The sequence below is a fragment of the Lissotriton vulgaris genome, chromosome 7 (assembly GCF_964263255.1).
Source record: "Lissotriton vulgaris chromosome 7, aLisVul1.2, whole genome shotgun sequence".
NCBI lineage: Eukaryota > Metazoa > Chordata > Amphibia > Caudata > Salamandridae > Lissotriton > Lissotriton vulgaris.
The window spans coordinates 208,798,879-208,821,588 of record NC_141695.1 but is presented as its reverse complement, the minus strand read 5'-3'; positions in this window follow the sequence as shown (position 1 = coordinate 208,821,588).

The window sequence follows — 22,710 nt, the reverse complement described above, 5'->3', positions numbered from 1 at the left end:
ATATGTCCTGCCAGAAGACGTCCGTGAACTGAGAGATCAGAAGACCTGGAGAGACGGGCACAACACCAACAATAACTATAAGTAATAGGAGGCAAGAGAGAAGATCGTAAAGACCGGTCCAGTCACCGAAGAATGGAGAGAAGACAGTGTCCTAAAGACAGGACAAGACCAGACGGAAACAGGCGGAGTGCACGCTGCTTGAAGAAGCCTGGTCAGCAAGACAAAGGAAGAAAGGTAACCGCCCCGTGTCACGAAAAGGAGAAGGGAGAAGAGTGGCACAATGCCATGAAGAAAAGAACTGAAGTAAGAAGTCATGTGGTACGACGCCATCATCAACAACTTCTGGAAAAGGTGAAGAGAGGTGTAACAAGTCCACACACCTACAAGAAGAAGAAGAGGTGACACACCACAACATTGTGTACAGTGACCCGCACGTCCAGGAGAACACTGATAGCACCAAGAACAGAACAGGCACCTATTCACAAGACCCCGACGACCCGTGGACGGTAGGAGAGCACAGGCCCGACCATTGTCAACACCCACCTTTGGGATTGAACCGAAGTCTGGAAGCGGAGGGAGCTCAGATGGCCTAAATAAGGAGAACTGACCATTTAACACCAGCCAGTGGAGATCCAAGGGGCAAAGGCCTCAGGGACACCGGTGGCAGAGGGTCCCAACACGAGAGATGAGTCCATCACCGTCTAACCTGCACGTCCCAGCAAGATGAGGAACTTGTGCGCAAAGGCAAGAGTCAACAACTACCCTTCAGGTAGAGCTACGGACTTTGTGAGGTAGTACCGCCATCGTCTCCTCCATTCACACGCAGACTGTGGAGTTGGAGCAACGTTGTGGAATTATACCCAGCCCAGTGGAAACCTGGTGAAAATGGCTTCCGGAACATCTCGTGGCAGGAGAACACCCGCGAGAGGGGCGTCCTAGTGAGAATAATGTCCTTCGAACACTCCATCCTTTGTAAAGTAAAGCCAAGCTGCCTTCAGTGAAGAAACCGACGGACCAGCTGAAGACAACATCATCCAAGTCTAGCATCTGGTCATCCTGTTTGACGTCATCCTCAAAAGCAAGATCTCAGTGGACTGACCAACACACTTACACGGCTGTAACGGCTGGATTCTCGGACCAGATAGGATCAGCTCCTCAGAGCACCTCCAACCCAGCCGGAACGTAACCACCTCCCTCCTCAGGACCCATCTGTCCAGGCACCTGGGTACCTACCGGAGGATGGGGAACTCGCAATATTCAAGCTCATATCATCAGAAACACCACTAAATCTATAGGAATTACTAGGAATACTCACTGATTACTATGGACGTCCATGCCCTACACCACACTCATACCTCATAGTCTTGCGACCACATGGGTCCAGACTAATCTACCCTGGGGCAGTTCTGATTATTTACCATTACACACTGGTTACACCCAGTGCTCGCTCAAGATAGGCACTGTATCCCCCCAGTGCTCTCACTATTTCATCCAGGGCCCAAGCCACAATCCTGTGGGTATACACACTGACCACAATCAGAGCTCTCACTAATGCCACTCTCTCTCTAGCAGCAATCTCACTACACACCGTATCCCTCCGGCGCTCTCATTAACAAGCCACAATCCGGTGGGTATAACGCTGCATCCCAACGACGATCACTTTCCTATGAATACCTTCAGCTCTCTCTCTCTCTATGTTGGGAAGTTTCTCTCACTATTCACTAAAGGTTCACTACTACAATAATATTATGGAATGGCCGAATTACTTAGTGTATAACTTATTCCCCTAGCTCAAGGGCTCCTCTCTCTCCCTAATTATTCAGTGGCTACTTACCTGATCAGGGGCAGCATCTGTTCTGGCTGTAACACCTGACTAGAAGGAAAGGTTACCTGCGCTTTAAGAACAAGAGACACACACTGTACGCAAAAGTTATTCCCTGATTTAAGCGCTCCTATTTCCTTTTGATCCATCAGTTGCTATATGTAGCATCTGGTTAGAAGAAAGGTTAGCTCTATCATAAGAACAACACATGCACACTGGTTCACTAAGAACTGGGCTATCTTTATTACAATATCAATAAAATGGGAATAGACACATACACAGATCTGCGGGGTCTCTGTAACTAACAGGAACTGTAAATAGACTGCACACCGCTGAAAGAAAAAGGATTAGCAATACAATAGCCTAGGGAATAAAAGACAAGATTAAGGTGTAAGTGTAAAGTAAACTAGTTCAGACTACCTCACTATTAGAAGGAATGTTTCTCTCTCTCTCTGGTGGAATCAGGGCTCTCTCTCTCCCTCCGTCACCACAGCTTCACTCCTCTGGCTCAACTGCTCCAGCTGGCAGCTTCAACTCCTCCATCTGCTTTAATGCATTCTGATAAAGTGGCAGCTCCAGCTGATAGTTCCAACTTTGTTCATATGACTGCTCTCTCCAGCTTCAGCAATTATCTGCCTTCTCTCTCCATTCCAGAAAACCAATTGAACTGAACTGTACTCTTCAGCTCCAGCAAACATCCTACTCCTCTCTCTTCAAGAACCAAACTGACACCCCTCCTCTCCTGCAATTCGCTAATATGGAATCCTCTCCTCTAGTGGAAAGTTCCAGCCAGTAGCCTCCTCCCACCAGGTCCATGCACCGGGCTCCTTGCTCTAGACGCTCCCACAGTGATCAGCTGCTTGTCTAGAGACCTGAGCCCAGGGACACTTCTTGATTAGATTCAGCTCTGGCCGGTTCTCTCCGGTTCGCTTAGGACGAACAACAGTTCAAAACTAAAATGTTACCTTTACCCTGCAAGCATCTCAGTTCTGCAGGGATAGAAAGCAAAATTGAGTCTCTCTAGTTCTGGGCCTTGTAGGCCTGAGAAGGATGAAATAACCCTTTGCTCTATCAGAGTACCTACACAAACCATACCAATATTTAATATAAAGTCAGGACTACAGGATCCACCCTCTACTATAGGCAGGATAATGAAAGGACACATAATTATGTCAAAGCCAATAGGCAATAGATGGATTAGAGTCAAGAATAAGGGATCTGTCATCATATAAAGCAGCTATCCTCTTCTAGGTCTGGAAGAAAGGGCTTAAAAGGGCTAACACAAGGTAAGAATACAGATTATAGATGTTAGCAAGCTTAAAGTCGTCATCACTCCGAAATAGAGCCAAAAACCATGTCAGGACAACGGTGCAAGTAAAGAAGAGCACGCCCGCCGAGAACCAGGACGTCAAGCCAAGAAGAAATAAAGTCTCAGCAGCACTTTCCACCGTCTTCATCAAGCAAGCAGCTGAAGAGACTAAATGTAAATTTGTAATTAGTGTATATTTATGTACTTCCTCCCACAGATTCAGACTTTTGTCTTTCCTTAATTTTTATTAAATTTTGGGAGGAATGTTGTGTCCTAGCAGACACAGGCAAGGGTTAAATTTGTAAGCCTACACTAAACACCCACCCACCACTGATGTCACGACATCACGTGACACAGTTAATAAAGAGGGCCGAGCGCTCGAGCTTGTGGCTCATTAACCAACTATACATCCGGTGTACGTGTCGCAGTTATTGCCACCATGTGGGCCTAGGGCCCCACGACATTACAGGCTCCTCTCTCCACAAACCTCGCTATTTTTTTATCATTGCTTTTGCGCTTACATTTTATATTTTACTTTTTAAACTGAAATTGCCCGAATTCTTTATATGCGCACATAACTTTTAATTCACGTAGACAAATTCTTTCTCTTCACTCACCGTTATAATTGTTGTAGCTTCACTGGGTCCCTGTTCCACCATCGATTGTTCGGCTTGTGTGGAGGGACCGCATCGTGCCACAGGAAGTGAATACTACTTCCGGGCCTAACCTCCAATCAGCTGCTCTCCAGCTGACCCCTCTTACTGCCTAAAGACAGATGCCTCTGGCTCCGTACAGCGGACGCGCCGCTGGCGCGCCAAGGCAAGCCCGTCTGCGCCCATCCGCGGCCGGATGGGGCCTGGGGCCAGAACCCATGCCCGATTCCAGCATCATCTTGGCACTTACTATAGCAAACCCTCCAGTCACTCCGGCCCAACCCCAGTCCTTATTGCACACCGCTTATGTGTGACTCTATTTCATCAACCTGCCTCTGTTGTGGTCTTACCCTGACGCCCCATTTCCTGAAACTCACTCCCCGTTAACACAATACCCCAGCCGTTGCGAGTACAAACATCACCGCCGCTCCGCCGCTTAGACTAAATTCACCTTTTTTAGTCTCAATTGTAGGTCACTCCCAAAGCATAAGGGAGACATTTTTGACCTTCTCACTGACTTTCAACCCGATGCCATTTTCCTCACAGAGACTTGGCTAAACAAGAGCTCCGGCCCCGATATTGCTCGAGCACTTCCCCCGAATTACACACTTCTTGGTAAGAATCGTGCTGACAAGGTTGGAGGTGGCATAGCGATGATTCTTAAAACCTCCTATACGTGCAAATGGGTTGACCTAGAATTCAAAAATTGTAAAGCCGGTCTGTTTAAAATCCTGCTCTCACCTAACTTTACCTTTTATGAGATCTTAATCTATCGCCCCCCGGGACCAGCAGGGCCTTGTAGGCCGCTCTTCCTGATTACATTAATTTAGAAGCCACACATTTTATGATCTTGGGTGACCTGAATTTACATATGAATTAATGTTCTTGCCCTACTAACTCCAATCTTATTCCAGATGTGGCAGCTTTGAATGTCATTCTCCACAACTCATGCCCCACACACAAAGCTGGAAATCTATTAGACCCCATACTTTCCAACATAAAAATGATCCTGTGCAAACCTGTTACTCCTATTCCTTAGTCCGATCATTTCCTGGTAAACTTCCAGATTAAAAATGAACACTCCAGATCCCTGGTTCTCAGAAAATCTAAAACTAGAAAAAACGAAATGTAAAAATTTAGAAAGATGCTGGCGAAAAGACTATGAGCCAGCAAAAAAATCCATGTATTAACGTGCATTAAACAACTATCACTCCATGTGCAGCGCTGCTCGGGCAGAGCACGGTAATCATACTATTCTTAACTCACAAAACTGCCCCAAAGTACTATTCAAAGTAGTGAAGGAACTATCTGGTGCCACTTGCCAACCTGAACCTCCGAGCCTAAATTCCAAACAATGTGACGCTGTGGCGGAATTTTTTGTTAAAAAAATTGAGAACATCTACTCTGAATTTAAAATAACAAACAACACCATTTATAAATTCACAACACGATCACCCTGTAACACAATGCCTCCCACCAGAAGCCACTCAAGCCAATAGCAATGCCCATCTAGACAAATGGACTCCTCTCGACATTTCTTCTTTCTATAGTATTCTCACTAATATTAAATCTGGCTCCCCCAAGGATCCACTTCCCCCCTTTATATTTCAAAAACTGGACCCGTCCATACTATGCATTTTCATGGAACTACTTAATACATCACTATGCAAAGCTAAAGTTTCAGCGGCCTGGAAACACGCTATGGTCCTCCCCCTCTTAAAAAAAGCCAATTCTGACCCTGAGATCCTGTCTAATTTTCATCCTATCTCCTTACTCCAGATTCTTTCTAAGGTTCCAGAAAAACACATAAACACCCAGTTGACAAAGTTTGTTGAAACTCATAACATCCTCCATCCTTCTCAATCGGGTTTCAGGGCAAGATTTTCAACAGAAACGACACTCTTGGGAGTCACAGAGATCATTCGCCAACAGGTCGACAAAGGAGAGACGGTGGCACTTATCTTATTAGATCTAAGTGCTGCATTCAACACTGTCTCTCACACCTCACTCTTACAAACCCTCCAATCCAGAGGCATAACCGGTTTGGCTCTCAACTGGCTATCCAGTTTCTTGACTAACTGGACCTTTCAGGTATTTTCCTGTAGCGCACAGTCTAAGACCCAGGTTTCCCTATATGAAGTCCCTCAGGGCTCCATACTCAGCCCACATTATTTTTAATATTTATGTTAGCCCTCTAGCTAGTATCGCCGAGCAAGCAGGGCTAACAATATACTCTTATGCTATGACACCCAGCTCCTCTTTTCGCTCTCCACCAATGAGATCTCAGAGTCCCCTTGCCCTCACTCCAGATGGGACTAAATGAATGAATGAATGGGTGTCTTACAATGCGCATAACTTAACCCCAAGGAGCATCATGGCGCAGATAACAGACAGATGAACACAACAAAGCAGAAGGGAGATATAGTAATAATGAATAAGCCAGGGAAAAGAGCCATGTCTTCAAAAGTTTACGAAATATCACCAATGAGGGTTCGCTAGAGAGTTCAGGTGGGAGCGCGTTCCACAGTTTGGAAGCCGAGAGGGAAAACGCTCTTCCTCCCCATCTCACCTTATTGAATCTGGGGACGGTGAGAAGGTTTTTGGTGGATGAGCGAAGGGATCTACTGGGGATATTGGGGCTGACTAAAGATTTAATCCCTTCGGAAACTGATCCAAATACCGCCCTGTGGGCCTGACAGAGGAGTTTAAAAGAGATCCTGGCCTGGATTGGCATAAATAAGATTGCTGACTGGATGCATGCAAATAAATTAAAACTAAATGGTGGGAAAACTGAACTCCTCCTTTTTGGGAAAAATAAACACCTTTGGGGTCCCCATCACTTGCCACCTCAAATGGGTGATCTTCCCCTCCCTTCTCAGTCGGCATGCTACCTAGGCTTCATCATAGATAACTTATTGTAGATGAAGCAACAAGTTATTAAAGTCGCTTCTACCTGTTTCGCTATTCTCAAATGGCTGAGGAAAATTCTTTGGATGCTCCCTCTCCCCACGCAAAAAACTATCATCCAGGCCCTTGTAGTGTCCAGATTGCACTATGGCAATGTGCTTTATCTGAGTGCTAGCAAGGAAGTGCTCCACAAGCTGCAAGTAGTCCAGAACTCTGCAGCTAGACTGCTTTGCCAACTTCCCAGAATGGCTTACACCTTAGCCTCACTCTGGGAACTAAACTGGCTAAGAATTGACAACTGAGCCAAATTCAAAGCACTGTGCTTTATGCACAGAATCAATTCAGGCTTGGCCCCCAAATATCTGTGCTCCTTGGTGCACCATCACCACCCTCTACGTCTATTACGTTCTTCTAATCAATTTAAATTCCAGGTGCCCAGAATCAAATGAGCCAGAATGGGAGGTCTGTCCTTTGCGCATCTGGCTCCCACCCTCCGGAATTCCCTACCAATTAACTTACGTCTAGAAAAGCACTACCTTAAATTTCGCAAGGGGGTAAAAACATGGCTTTTTAATCAATAGTACTTTTAACTCTCTGCTTGTATCTCTTGTCTCACGCGTTCATAGGCACCAGGAAACCTTCGGGTAGCTGCGCGCCATACAAATCTAAAAATAAATAAATGAATAAATAAATGATGAACAATGCAAACATTCATCCCCAGTTACAAAGATCTGGGTTTAATCCATTGTTCGTCTGCTCACCACGCTACCCACAGTTTGGTCCCAGCCATATGTAAATTAGTCTTGACCCTGTGCTTCATGGGACCAGTCCAGTCCGAACTGCGAAGCTAGGTTTTCCCTGGACTGCAGAGTAGCATCCTGAGACATATTTAGAATGTGTAGTGGTTAGGATTTCAGGAATCGCTATCTTTGTATTTTTCTGTGGCAGCAGGGGTTTCTCTTGTGGTTTTTTGGCTTGTGCTATTATTAGTTTAAATTAGGGATTCCTGGCATTTGCGCTGCGGTGTGCTCAGCTCAGAGTATATTTTTTTAGATTCTGGCTATGTGCTCCTGGGAGCTAGTGCTTGCACCCCTAAGGTCTTCTAACGCAAGTCTTACTTCTATCTCTTTTATATTTGGAGGTTGTTTTATCTAACATATATTTTGACATAAATTTTAAGTGCACCTCTCCAAAAGAATGCACTGGCATAGTATTTATACATTTCAAATGTATACTGTTTGTGAATATGCTCTCCTTCCTAGATGTATATTCCATGTGGTGTAATAATTCTTTGCCTTTCTTGGCAATAATGTGCATTACTATTTCTGACATTACATCTGCTAAACAAATATATACTATGTTTAGACTTTACATTTTAACATGCATATTTACTGTTCACGTTGTATACTTACATAGTTGCTGTACTTTTAACATGCTGCTTTTTTCTCTACTGTTAAGTTCATTTGAGATGTGAGTCAGGTGGTGCTCTTTTCTCTGTTGGATAGAGAAGTGTTGTTCAAATATTACATTTAAAACAATTATTAATGCTATTCTATGGTTTCTTTGGATGTTAGGTTTTTTTTTTACGTCTAGGAGCCGATTACGATGTTGTGCGGAAAGCCTCCGACCGACAGTCAGATTTTTCTAGACTGTGTCGGAGCCCATCTGCCAGACTTGGTCGCAAACAACTCCGACTAACCGATTTAGATGCTTGCGGATAGAATGGAAATTGCTCGGTCATCCGAATTGTTTCCAACCGGCACTCAGAGAACCCGAGTCGGTCAGAGCTGATTTGTACAGCTCTATGGACAGCCGTTTCCGACCAATCGATTATGATGTCGGAGTCTGACAGCCTTTCCGATTCAGACTGTCTGACACAAAAAGGCTGTTGGAAACTGCCTTTAGGTGCCCCTAACAGCCCCCCCTTCATCCAGATGCCTCCGGTTGGGGGCCATGGGGGTACCCAAGGGACCCCCCCCAATCATGCACTGTGTTTCAGGTACCATGGGATACCCCAACAGGGTGCAAGGTTTTCTGCATACACCCATTTTCCCCAAAGGAGCCTGTTTTGTCAGTCGAACACAGGCTACCACAGAAGTCAATAGGAGTCCTTCTGAATGATGTTCGGAGGCATCATATTTGGTCGTGCAGAACCGCCCTCCACGAGTCGGTCGGAACCTAATCCAACAAGGAGCTGGGCAAAAAGTTTCCACCTGACATCAGTAAATAGGCTCTGGGTGTTTGTAGGTCTTTTAACATTTCATTACACTTATTTACTTTTTCGGTTTGTTTGTTGAATTTGTCATTTGGGATGTTTGTATTTTTGGAAATGAGCACAGCATTCTCATTTGAAATTTTGCTATGGCAGCTAAAGTTATAGATATAAAGAAATAGTTTTATTTTAGTGTTTTTTCTCAAGTTTAGTGTTATGAAGTTAGTTTAGGTTACTTTTTCGTTAATGGTATGCTTTATAGCAGCATTGTTGAGTTTGTCATTTGGGAAGTTGGTGATTTTGGTGATCGGCACAGCATTCTCGTCTGTAATTTTTTAATGGCAGCATCAATGTGGAGATATAAAAAAAAGATATATATCAGTTGTTTTAGCTTAGTGTACTAAATTAGTTTGGGTAGATTATTCTTCCAGATAGCCTGCAGAAGGTCTTCAGGAAGAAGCTGTTGATCCTGAAACAGGAATGGATCGATGATAATAAAGTCCTATCAGATTTGCAAGCAGGGTTCAAGTCGGGCACAAGCTCACTAGATTAGGTCTTCTGCTTTTGTATCATCTATTAGAAGACTATATTGATCGCTGGGGGGAGCTATAATTCACCTTTGACCTGATCCCTAGTCTAAAGCTGTGTGCTGCCTCGGATGAGAAAGGTTGGCCAGGCAACCTGTTATTAATACTAATTTTACAACACATAATTATGCACAAGTTAGATGGGGTAAAGAGGGCCAATTAACAGTGCATTAAGGTCCAGAAGGGTGTTAGGCAAGGGTGCATGCTAGCACCAACGCTGTTTGTGTTGCATATTAATGGGGAAACTAAATATCCGGACGAAGATGGTTTCAGTGGCCCTAGGCTGGGAGAGCTTTGGATTCCTTCCCTCCTGTTTGCCGACGGTACTCCTCTGCTATCCTAGTCTTCCAAGGCCTACAGAAGCTGTTGAGTGAGTTTCATACACTCTGCCTTGAGGGGGGTGGAGCTTAATTACTCAAAAACCCAGAGGGTCATATTTACAAACCCTCACCGCCACCAGAGCGTCACTTTTGTTGAGGGGGAAGGTTCCAAGCGTCAAGCTGGATGTGGGTAAGGAAATGTGAACAGGGAGAAAGCTTCAATAACCTGGGCACAAATCTCTCAAACGGCCTATCCTGGCTTCTGCAGATGCAAAAAAGCCAAAGAGGCCGAACCCATCATTCATCTAGCGTAGTACAGATGTTTAGAGCCACACAGTCAAGAGCTATATCTCCAGCTATCAAAATCAAAGCTCAAGGAGCGGCCTTGTATGTTTCAGAAATTTGGGGTTATGCAAATTGTTTATAGTCCCAGGAAATAAGTTCTTGAGATCTCTTCTCTCGTCAAGAAGCCTTTTTGTCCCTGCCTTTCTAGCCCAGGCTCACAGACAGATATGTTTGAAAGTACGAATCCGTCCACTGTTATACTGGCACCGCTTACGGACGAAGGAAAATCTTTCATCCTGTAGAGTAGGGGTAGTGCTTAATTTGTAAAAAGATTAGAGGCAGGGCCCTCGTCAGGAGGCCACCGCAGCTTGCACCTTGTGCCAGCGCTGCCAATGACAAGACCTGCAAAAAGAACCTCCACACTGCTATAAGTGCAACAATTCAGACTATTTGAGGCCCCCAAAGCGATAAGAATTGATTCGGTGGCAGGTATTAGCTGGCTTTATTGTATAATAAATTAATAAACAACGTTGTTCTGCTCATCTTAAAATTGCACAAACAGCGCCACCATTTGGCAGCTGTAATAAATGCCGGTGCTGACAATAAAGTGCCATTCCGAGCACCGGAAACCACCCGCTCAAATTAAGCACTAGGTAAGAGTCCAAGAAATATTGAAGTTCCCAGGTAGCTTCAAGATTCCCTAGTTGCGCTATGCGAAATTATTTTTAGCCAAACTGGGCCATGAAAGATTTCGGCATCATCCCGATGATCTTAGTTCAAATACCCAGGGAATAACATGTATTGAACTATGAGATGGAGGAAGTTTTTTGCTCATGCAAGCGTGGGATAGGGGGTGGGTGGGTTGGCGGGGTTAGGGGGAGGTTGTGTATTGAATTTAAACCCTTTCTGTTCTATGAGCATTTTATGGATTTAGTCGCCCCGCCACCCCAAGCAAACAAATTATTTTTACAGTTTAGATATAACACCTTAAAAATTAACATATTCTGTCGAAAATGGTCCAAATTGGAAGGCGGAACTGTGCTTTGCTCTGCCTGTAGCATAAAAGAAGTCAGTGGCCCACATATTATTTTTGTTGTCAGCGTGAGTGATTAGAGGGTGTAGTAAGGCAGTAATTGCTAGGCTCTAGGCTAGGGCGTTTAACCATCTTACAGAAAGGCAATGGAATATTTGTTTATAGACTGTATTATCTAAATTATCTTATTGAACTTTTAATTGTTTGTTACGATAATTAAATGATTGCTGGAAGTATTATGAATCGGTATTGTATCTATACAATTGTGTTGTTTGTTTTATGTTATATGGTAGTTTATTGTTTAATCCGTTTTTCTGTTTCCGAAATAAATTGTTCTTATGTAAGCAGGCACATTTTGTGCACCCAAAGTCATGAATGTTCTAGACAGTAAAAGAGCCTTAATTTAATTAGTGTATTTACAAACATTTACTTACCTGCTTAGTTTGAAATAATGGACTGATGTTTACCACTAGTAAGCAAATATAACATTTATGAATTCTAAAACTTTTGACATTTATATCTGTACTTTATTTGTACCAGAAATCCTACATGACGTAAAAATTAAATGGTTACGTTAAATAAAGTGATGTGGTCCATCAGGTTTGTGATCACGTTTGAGTTATCAGTTTTCAGAACTGACACCCTCCTGACTGTGTATGAACTTCACAAAAAAAAAAAAATAATGTAGTCATACTGAAATATGCAAAGAACCTTTTCGATTGCAGTTACGCTTTTCCATGAAGCACTTGCATGTTTACCACATAGTGTGTAACTGAGCTTTGGAATGGTTAAAACTGATCATATTTCTCAACTGACATGTAGAACCTGGCAATTACATTCTTTTCTTAAACATCATTTTATTGCTTTTTAGTTTTCTCTTATAAACGGAGAGAAACAAAACATCATAACCCGCGGCACATCGGGTTCACCAATTACCAAATCTGTTAATTGCATTCTTAAACAGTTTTTACAAAGTAAATAATACATTCTTGGAACATTTGTTGAGAACAACACAATGTGTTTGTTTATGTATCATTAAGCAGCAGGGTGTGGTATCTGGCGAGGCTGCAAACTGTCACGCGAGTGGAATGTGGTGACGTTGAATATAATGTTCTGGGTGTAGGCTGTATCTTTGTGGTTGTGTTTTGAATGTGGGGGGTGTGGTGAGTGGAATTTGGTGGCGTTAAATAGAATACTGAGTGTAGAGTGGCTCTTTGTTGTGATTGTGGCTTCAGTGCGTGGGATATTTGACACAGGGTCGGCTTTAGGATGGTGCAACCGCTGCGGCGACCCTGGGCGCTGACCTGAAGGGGGGCACTTACCTCAGAGGATGTGTTATGTTTAGCAGTAATTTAGGATTATGAAGCACCTACTGCAGAGTTCCTTGTGCCCCCAACTTTCAGGCAGCAATAAAAATGTCAAGTTAACTCTGATTAATGTTCCTGCTAGAGAGAGAGAGGCCAGAGTTTTGCCTAGTGTAAGTTTTGACTCGCCATAAAGTAGCCCAGAGGGTTAATGTGCCTGCAGCGAAGAACAGATCTGTATGTTATGTAGATAGCTGAGAGGATCAATAAAGCCAGACTTTACCAGTGCTTTAAAGCAAACTAATTGTATGAGAGAGAGGGGCTATGGAGATATATGGGGCTCTTTTTCCGGGTGGTAGTGAAGGAATCCAAAAGGGAGGTCATGGGAAGTGGGGGTCGCCAAAAAGATTGTCGCACCAGGTGCCACGTGCTCTGGATTGTGCTTCTAAGCTTACCATTTCTGCTTCCCATGTTGATTCTTTAAACTGTGGAAATGTCTATCTGTAATAATTCCACCTAAACATTTCTACTTTTTATTGAAGAAATCAAAAGCAGACACTGCGTGGATGGTGAGTTAAAAATACCAAGAGCAAGTAACAATGTATGCAAAGTTTGAAAAGCATGATGGCGAGGCGAAAGTTGACACCATCAGCACATTTCTTCATCCATGGACTACAGGTCAAGTAGAGTAGGCAGCCACTCTCTAAAACATATAGACGGGAATCCATCCCCGACAAGAGCCAGGGGAGGAGTAAAGAGCAGTAAGTTCAAGGATAAGCCTTAGGCATGAAAGGTAAAAGTAGAGTAGTAGAAGAAGAAAAGGGGGCTAAGAGAGGGTCAATAAAGAGGGCCAAGACAGCATTTCTGTAGTGCAGTGGTTCCCAAACTTTTTTGACCCGTGGCTCCCTTGATCTAATTGGCAGTTGGCTGTGGCTCCTCCCATTTTTTTACCGGTGGACGGGTGGGTGGGGATGTAAGCCCGACCTCGGGAGTACTTCCTGTTGTTTTCCCTAAATTAATTGCGATGCAATTAAGGTATTTTATCATATTTGTAACAAAATAAAAAGATAACAGTTGTAAAAGGGGAAAAACAAACTTTTGTTTTATGTGCTGATACGTTTTCTCTCATCGAGAATGTAAATGCGTTGTGAACTCAGGCTTGGGAGGATGTATTGAAGCCAGTGACCATACGGATGTTTCAGTAATATTTGAATGCCTTCCCCTTTCAAGGACCATCCGAGAGTTCTACTAGGTTTGGTCTAGAATAGTCTTTTATCGCATATTTGAAGATGTTTTTTTAACAAAATACACTTTCTTTTTATGTAATTGTAAATGCATATTCCCTATTGAATATATGGAATATGCATTTACAATGAAATTTTAAAAAACATCTTCAAATGTGCGTTTATAGACAGGGCCATCGTCATTTTTCGAATCTATTCTATACCAAACCCAGTAGATTAATCTGGAGTTAAATTCCACCAAGTTAAGACTGTGTTATCATTGCATACTGGAGGAAAAATGCACCCAACAGGCAAACACGCATGCCGAAATTAATTTAATACACCCCTCCCCCTGTCTGCCAGAACCCTGCCAACGCTCTCCTCCCTGCCAAGCCTCTCCCCCTGTCCCCGGATGTCTCCCCCTTCTCTGTTTTATGACTTGTGGTTGGCCCCGCGCAAGGAGTGCCCGTTCTGCCCATGCTTGCTCCCTTTGTGACCTCTCCTGCCCCCTCTACCCATGCCTGTCCCCTTCGTGTCTTGAGACTGTCACTTCTTTCCATGCCTGCTCCCTTCGTGTCCTCTGACTGTGTCTTCTATCCATACTGCTCCCTTTGTGTCCTCAGACTACCCTTCTCCATGCCTGCTCCCTTCGCACACTTAGTATGCTCCTAGTGTCCATGCCTGCTTCCGTCGTGCCCTCAGGCTACCCTGCTGTCCGTGCCTGCCCCCATACCACTGACTACCCCTTCTGTCCATACCTGCCCCTGTGCACTCTGACTGCCCCCTCTGCCCTGTGCCCTCAGACTGCCCCTTCTGTGCATGCCTCCTTAATTCGTGCACTCAGTCTGCTCCTTGTGACCATGACTGCTCCATTTGTGCCCCCTGATTGACCCATCTGGCAATGCCTGCTCCCACTGTGCTTTCAGACTTCCCCTTCTGTCCATCCCAGCCCCCTTCGTGCTCTCAGACTGCCTCGTCTGTCCATGCCTTTCCTCCATGCCTTCTCCCTTCGTGCCCTGAGACTGCCCCTTTCCTCCATGCCTGCTCCCTTCGTGCCCTGAGACTGCCCCTTTCCTCCATGCCTGCGCCATTCGTGCCCTGAGACTGCCCCTTTCCTCCATGCTTTCTTCCTTTGTGCCCTGAGACTGCCCCTTTCCTCCATTCTCCCTACGTGCCCTGAGATTGCCCCTTTCCTCCGTGCCTGCTCCCTTCGTACCCTGAGACTGCCCCTTTCCTCCATTTTCCCTTTTGCCCTGAGACTGCCCATAGAGGATTAGTGTTAAATTAGTATAGTGAAACATGCAAGTACATTTTAAGTGGTGGATAGGTTAGTCAGTCATTTGGATTTGGAATGATAGCAGAAGGTTAGAGGAGGAGAAAGGTTTGTATTTATACAGCGCTTGTTGACGCACGCTATTCAGGAAGCCTACAAAGGAGTAGTGGTGAATTAATATGGTGAAATAAGAAGTAATTTCAGTGGTGGATATTAGTCAGTTATTTGGAGTGAGAAGGATAGCGGAGGGATAGAAGAGGTAGAAAGGTTTGCATTGATATAGCACTTGTTACCCCAGATATATGATAAAGTAATTACTTCAGCAGAGACCCGGCGTGCCCTCACATCAGACATGCCAACCCTCCCGATTCAGGCGTGAGACTACCGATTTCAAGGCTAGTCTCCCGCCTCCCAATTCCTGCAAGCAAAAACCCGATTCCTACTTTCAGCTGACAGGGCTCGGTATTCTGTAAAGTGCTAATTCTTCCAGCAATAGTCAGAGTGGCCATGCAGGGGCTCTAGAAGGGGTGAAAACCCAACAAACCGTCATTAACAAGGGAATGGTCTTTTAAAGACCTGTGAAGTACTGGGGGGGCGGATGTGTGTGTGCACAGGAAGCTGTTTCAGCCTGGGCCGTCACACAGGGGGGTGGGGCGGGGGAGGGGGGAGCATGCACTACCAGCAACCCGCCAGGCCAGTGCACAACACTTGCATTGCCTTCTCTCTGCCTGCCATTGCACTCCATGCTTCTGAAAGGTAAGAAAAAAACGTGCATTTGCGTTTCAAATGTCCAATCCTGCAGCCGCACACTTCCAAAGCCCATACATTCCAGTAACCCAATTCAAGGCCCCATTCTCCCGATTTTGTTTTTAAAATCTCCCTCTTTGCTCTTATGAAATGTTGGCATGTATGCCTCACATCTACTGTGGAACTCTGGCATCATCAATAAGTATTTATTTCACATGACTAGCAATACTACTCACCCCAAACATAACATGTGTAAATGAACCCATCCGATCTCTGTACTGGGTCAAACAATACTCCCTCTCTAATCTTACTAATTGGTATAAACAGCCACCTGCGTTAAAATAGCACCTTAGCTCGGAGTAGGGTTTAACAGTTTATCATCAATTCAACGATTAAAATACCCTTAAATAGCAGCTGTAGGATTATGACGTCACGACGGAAGGCTGCAGTTGATTGAATGCTACAAATTGCTTTCTTATTCCTGCTAAAGCAGGGGGTCAGTTTTCAGCAGAAGCCGGTGACTCCAGAGTTAGCAGAAAATTATTGCTTGCTACAGGATGGATAAACGATATTAGGAAGGCCAGGAGCCCACAGAGCTTGTTCGGACTCCAGGACTAGCCTCACAATCCTAGGGCCCGATTAGCAAAAACCTTTTCCATGCTTAAATCGTGGGAAAGTGGAGTTCCCCATAAGGAAAATACATTCCATACTCGCAAAGTTAGGATGTGCATATTGTTGAGCAGGGTTGTCACATGCCAGAGCAGACGTTCCGGTACATTTTTCCACAAGGATAAGTGACAAGTGAGAATTCCAAGGGCTATGGTCCGTGTAAATACAGATGCAGAAAGTATGGGATAAGGCAGTAAAGATTATAATTTCTACAAATTTTGCGGGTGACAACTTCACGCAGAAAATAAAGCATTCCATGTCTTCTCTTTGTGCCCTCAGACTCGGACGCGCAACACCCATTGGACTCAAAGGGCTTCTGCCCCCGACCCCCCCCTCCTCCTCCTCCTCCTCCGCCTCCCCATCGTGTGTGGCAGCCCAGGATGAGACAGCTTCCCGGGTGCACACATAGCCGCACCCGAGCACTTAACAGGTCTTTAAAAGACCTTTTGCATGTAATGAGGCCTCGCTGTTGTTTCACCCCTTCTAAGAGCCCTTGCAGCTCCACTCTGCATGTTGCCCACATTGTGCTGCGGCGCTCCTGGCAACTCATAATGATGCACCAGGGAGCCGCGGGGCACAGTTTGGGAACCACGGCTGTAGTGTCTGGGCAAGTGTTGGCACCTGCGGCTGTGCGCCAGCTTACACAGGGGCCAGAAATTAACAGTTTAATTTTACTATGTAAGCCGGGACCTGCTCCAGCAGTCCTGGCTCCTGGCTGCAATCCACCCAGTGCTATAAGACTCCATCCACTCCACTGGTACTCCTCTTTGCCTGTGGTGGTGGCAGGGCTATTTTGTTTTACTTAATCCCTAGGCTGGTGTAAGGTTGGGTAATAAGGTTTTAAGGTGCATGGAGCCAGCATTTCTCTTGCCCTCCAGGTAGGTTTATGGGGGCACATTGATTTGCTGCTCATGTTGGGGCTTGCCTATTCCTTAGAGCATTGCCTTGCCTGACTCCAAATGCTTATGTTCTCAGAGGAATATGGCGGGCAGCGTTATCGCTTTGCCTTGGTAACTGGCAATTCAAGAAGTGTTCTCACGTGCTTGGCAGAAACGCCAAGGTCAAGCTGCAGTTGTGCTGTTATGCGGCCTAAGGACGTATCCATCAGTTGCACCCTTGTAACTACTTGCCTGACTCCCCTGAGCTTGAACAGTCCCATCAGCTCAGCTTCTCCTCCCTTAATCAGTAGGGCGAAAGCTTCTGCCTCATTGACTTGTAAGGAGGGCCTTCCTTCACCCAAGCAGGCCAGATGGAATTGTTTCCTTGACCCAGATATAGAAGTATGTGAAGACAATATTACACAGTAAGAGGTAAATGCTGGGTCCTAATTTGATGGTGAAACCTCAGCTCCTCACACCAATCTGGATTATTCCTGTCCTGCACTCTTGGATGAAGAGAACTTCTTTCTCCAGTATCAACATAGGGAGCTGTAGAACCTACCAATACAAGATGCGTTATGCAGAGTCCTGGTTAGGGAATGGAAGAAGTGTAGCTGCTTGTGTTCCCACTGTTTCTAACCCAATTCTTCTTTCCAGGATGATTTTCCAACTGTGATTAAGCCAGACTTGTTAATGGATGGCCTTTACTTCTGGAGAAAGAACATGTCAGATGATTTTTCTCCCACTGATGATGTTAAATTCTACTTGCAGCTCTTCCACCAGGGACAACAGCTAGGCAACTTTTATGATGAAGTCTCTCCTGCATCACGTTCAGTCTTTGGTGAGTAGAAGCACCAAGAGGTTCACTGTTCTTCTTACTTTTCTGTGATGGTCAGAATCCCATTGGATATTTGCTTTGATTGGCTCTCTTCAGTGGAGGGGAGAGGGGATTTTGGGGTCTTCGATTGTGGCCCATCATTATATCTAGCTGTGGTCCTGGAAGGATAATAGGCTCAATTGGGTTTCCTCCTTTTTAGACCAGGGTGGTTTTCCTCCAAACCTTTTGCCTTCCTCCACCATTTTTACTGATCTAGTTTTTGCTGGCCCTAGGACTCTGAGCATTTTACTACCTCTAACCAGTGCTGAAGTGCTTGTGCTCACTCCTTAAAACATGGTGTGATTGAATTATCCAAAATCGGCACATTTACTTTATTTATAAGTCCCTCGTAATGTGCACTACATGTGCCCAGAACTCACAAATGAAATGCTGCTAGGGGGGCTGCAGTACTGATTGCACCCATTAACATGTCTCAGGTCTGCCGCTACACAGCCTGTGTGTACAGTTTTGACATGGCAAAATAAAACCTCTTGGAAATTGTTAAAATCAAATCCAGGAATCAAATAAATTAAGTTGGTGTTCAATATCCAGCACAGCATTAATAGTCTCACTTCTTCAAGATCCAGATGCAACTGGCTCCTTTCTCCCAACCACCTTCCAGAATAGAGAATGTTATTAGAATGTAAACATGGCGCATGGACAAGCATCTCAGGAGCATCATGATGTCACTTAACCAGATGTTAATGGACATAGAAAAGTATGATAAAGAATGTAACAGAAGGCCCAAAACTTCCTTTTTATTATGTATAAGTCGGTCCTAGGGTAGGGCCCTGGATAGCCCAGAGGGAAGGGTGCAATGTAAAAGTAGGACATGCACTTTTAAGTTTTCATGTCCTGGTAAAGAAAAGCTATTACATTCGTTTACCCCTACTGCAAGACCTATCTCTCCCATAGGATATCATTGTGGTTGCCTGGTTACATTTTAAAGGTGTAATTTCCAAATAAGAAGAGATAACCAGATTATACGAATTTTGGTGGCCAAGGGACTCGTATGCCGCACCACTATGTGTGTTATAAACATTTTGATTATGGAACTGATTGTTGATCACCTTAAATGGCTAGCCAGCAGTTAACGCCATTCATAAATTGACTTCTAACACAGTAGAGAGGCATCTTAAAAAAACACAAGTGGAAGCAATGTGCTATGCGATCAACACAAATAGATTAATCGAGAGGTCTTTTTATTGATTTATAATTTCTTTATTCTTGTCATTTCTTTATTCATAGTTTTCCGACTGGGAAGAATTGTTCTGGGCAGCCAACACATTTCACCCAGTTATGGGCTTCTTCAGGGCTGCAAATGCACACAGACATGACACATGCATTACTCTCTAGTACATACATTATGTTTGCATTTAATCACAAAATATATACATACAATATAGCACAATAGATACAATTCAAAGCAACTGATTGTGGCGGAACGATTTATGTTGAGAAGATAAAACCATTCAAACTGATCATCATATTACTGTTGTACTATGTAAAACATGGGTTAGAGAACATTGCTACTTACCTTTCTTTGGCCATTGCTCAGGGAAAATTGCACCATATTGTTCTCTGCTTCCTTAATGTGCACATTAAGTCAACCTCACCCACTGAGGCTTGTTGTAGGGCTAATGAGACAGCTCAAACACTGGAGGTTGTTATTAAAAAGAGATGGCTGTGACACCACTGTTAGAAATGGGGGTCTCTAGTTGGCAGAGGTAGGTACCTTTGTCCAAATAGAGACTCTTGCTTCTAGTCAGGGTTCAGGGGTTACACACTTTAGATAACCTGCTCTACCCCTGGGTAGCTTGGCACGAGCAGACAGACTCATCCCAATGGCAATGTGTAAAGTGTTTGTGCTCAAAACACACAGTAATATAATAATAACACCACAAATGGACACCACAACAGTTTAGGAAAAATAAAGTATCTTTATCTAAACTTCAACGAGACCAGAAAAATTCAACATACATTTAATAAGAACATGACTTTAAAAAGGTTTCAAGCAACTGGGTCTACAGAAAACTATGGCTGCGTAAATTCTCACAAAGTACCTGTACATGTGTCAAAATTCAAAAGACCAAACAGCCATTGAGATGGGAAACGTCGAGAAACAAAGAGATGCTTCAGTTCCTGAGACCTTGGGGATGCAATATGACAGTTCTGCTGCACGCAGAAGAAGTGATGTGTTGAATCTGGTTTGTAGGTGGTAGAGATGCATCGACTCATAGACAGTTCTGGTCCGTGGGTGATGTGTGGAAATCCAGGATGTGTCAGCGATCGATGTGGCCGCATCGAGCAGCGCTGCATCACTTTTTTCAGCCATGATCGTTTAATGAGTCGGTTCTTGTAGCGGCAACAGGCGCTGCGTTGATTTCGGCAGCGGTGCGGCAATGTGTCGAGATTCTTCTTGCACAGGGATGCTGCATCAGAAAAACATCTGCAAGAAGAGCAATGCCCCGATTTCTAAAGTTCTTTGGTTTTTTCCAGCTCCCAACAGCAGGCACAACCTCAAGAGGGCCAGAACTGGAACAGGCACCCCCTGGCAGGTCAGAACTTACATCAGCAGAGTTCAGGGGAGCAGGGGTTGAAGTCTTTGTGTCCCTGAGACTTTAGAACAGGAGGCCAGCACATACATGCCCTTGGAGATCTTCTTCAAGCAGGTTCATAGCAAAGTACCAGTCTTTGTCCTCTCCTTGGCAGAAACATCAACTGCAGGACAACCCCACAGAGTACACAGGAAAGGGGCAGTACTCCTCCTCACAGCTCTTCAGCTCTTCTCCCTGGCAAAGGTTCCTCTTGAGTCCAGAAGTAATCTAAAGTTCTGTTGTTGTAGGTCTAATACTTATACCCCAAAATATCTTTGTTCCCTTTGTGCAAGGGTCTCTGAGCCCAGTCCAAATAGTTCTATCCTTACTGGTGCAGTATGACTGCAGGGGGTTGAGACAGCATTATGAAAGGGAGACAGGCCCTATTTAGCTGCAATGAAATCTCCCACTACTCTACATTGGGCCAGGTCTATGCAGCCCAGCTCTGAGTTATCCAGGAAGGGCCAGGCACACCTCCCCCTCCCCACCACCCCAATGGCAGTCTACAATGAATACACATCCCCAACCCCTGTCACTCCAAACCAGTCAGCCAATACACACACAGGCAGAGGCTCACAGAATGGTTAAACAATAAAATGCCTACTTTCTAAATGGCATTTTCAAACATACAATTTAAAAACATATTTATTAAAATATGTGTTATAAAATTCTGAGTTCAGAGAGCCTAAACTTTATTTCTCAATCTTGTCCCAATGGTAAGTTATACTTGTAAGATGTACAAATCATTTCCCATTCTATCATATGGGCCAAGGTAGCCTTTCAATAGTGAAAAACTAAATTAGCAGTATTTCACTATCAGGACATGTCACACTCACCAGTACATGTCCTACCTTTCACAGACACTGTACAAGGGGTACCTTGGGCCTACCATAGAGGTGCCTTACATGTAAGAAAAGAGAAGGTTAGGGCCTGGAAACAGGGTGCACTTATCAAGTCTACATGGCAGTTAACAACTGCGCACAGACACTGCAGTGGCAGGTCTGACATACCTTTGATTTACACACCCTGGCATACTTCAGTTCACTTTACTAGGGACTTACCAGTACATCAAATATGCCAATCAAAGAGAACCCATTGTAACAACAATTTACACAGGAAGCACTTGCACTTTGACAGTGATTAGCAGTGGCAAAGAGCCCAAAGCATCAAAGCCAGCAAAAACGAAATCCAGCACAGCATAAAAAATACAGGAGGTAGAGGCAAAAAGTTAGGGGAAACCATGCCAAAGATGCCAAGTCTAACCACCACTATGTGTCTTGTGATAACAAAGAGAGAGGGCTGGATGGGTGTGTGAAAGACCCTATAATTCAGTCCTCCTTCAGCTTCTAATTTCAGCAGGCAGACCTGATGCAAGGCGACAGCATTACCAGTGGCAAGCAAGACTCAACCTGTTTTCCAAAGGCATAGCTGCAAGTGGTCTCATGTCACATGTAACATATTCGGCCAATCTTGGCTTTTTTTTTTGGGTTGCTGACTGCAACTGCAATCCAGGACTTGTAGCTGCACTTTTAAAGCAGTAAGTATTGTTTGAAAACTCGGCATACAAACAGCTGCTGGTTAAAATTCTGGTAAAGGGTGGAGGTGTCACACACAGCATGAGATAGAATGACAGCTATGCAGCTGACTCTGCCCAAACACTCATTCCAGAGCTCAGTTCACCAGTCCTTTCTCTCCTCTACTGTCATGCATCTCCCAGGTGCAGCACTGAGTGTACGAGGAACGGTGCATAAATCTTACATTATAATAATGCTCCCTGTGCTCCTTCAGTGCTGGTGAGACACACAATTTCTTTTGCAGAGAGTGCCCAGAGCACTGTTTCCCACTGACACAAAGCAGTAACCTGTCCATAACTCTGAAGTCTGCGGGAATTCCTGTTCAAATGGGAGTCCCAAGGCCACTCTACTGGAGTGTGGGAGGGGCGATTGATTAGAGAGAGCGACGGGGAAACTGCTAGGAAACTGAATCAGATTTGTCAACGTGACTTAGGGCTGCT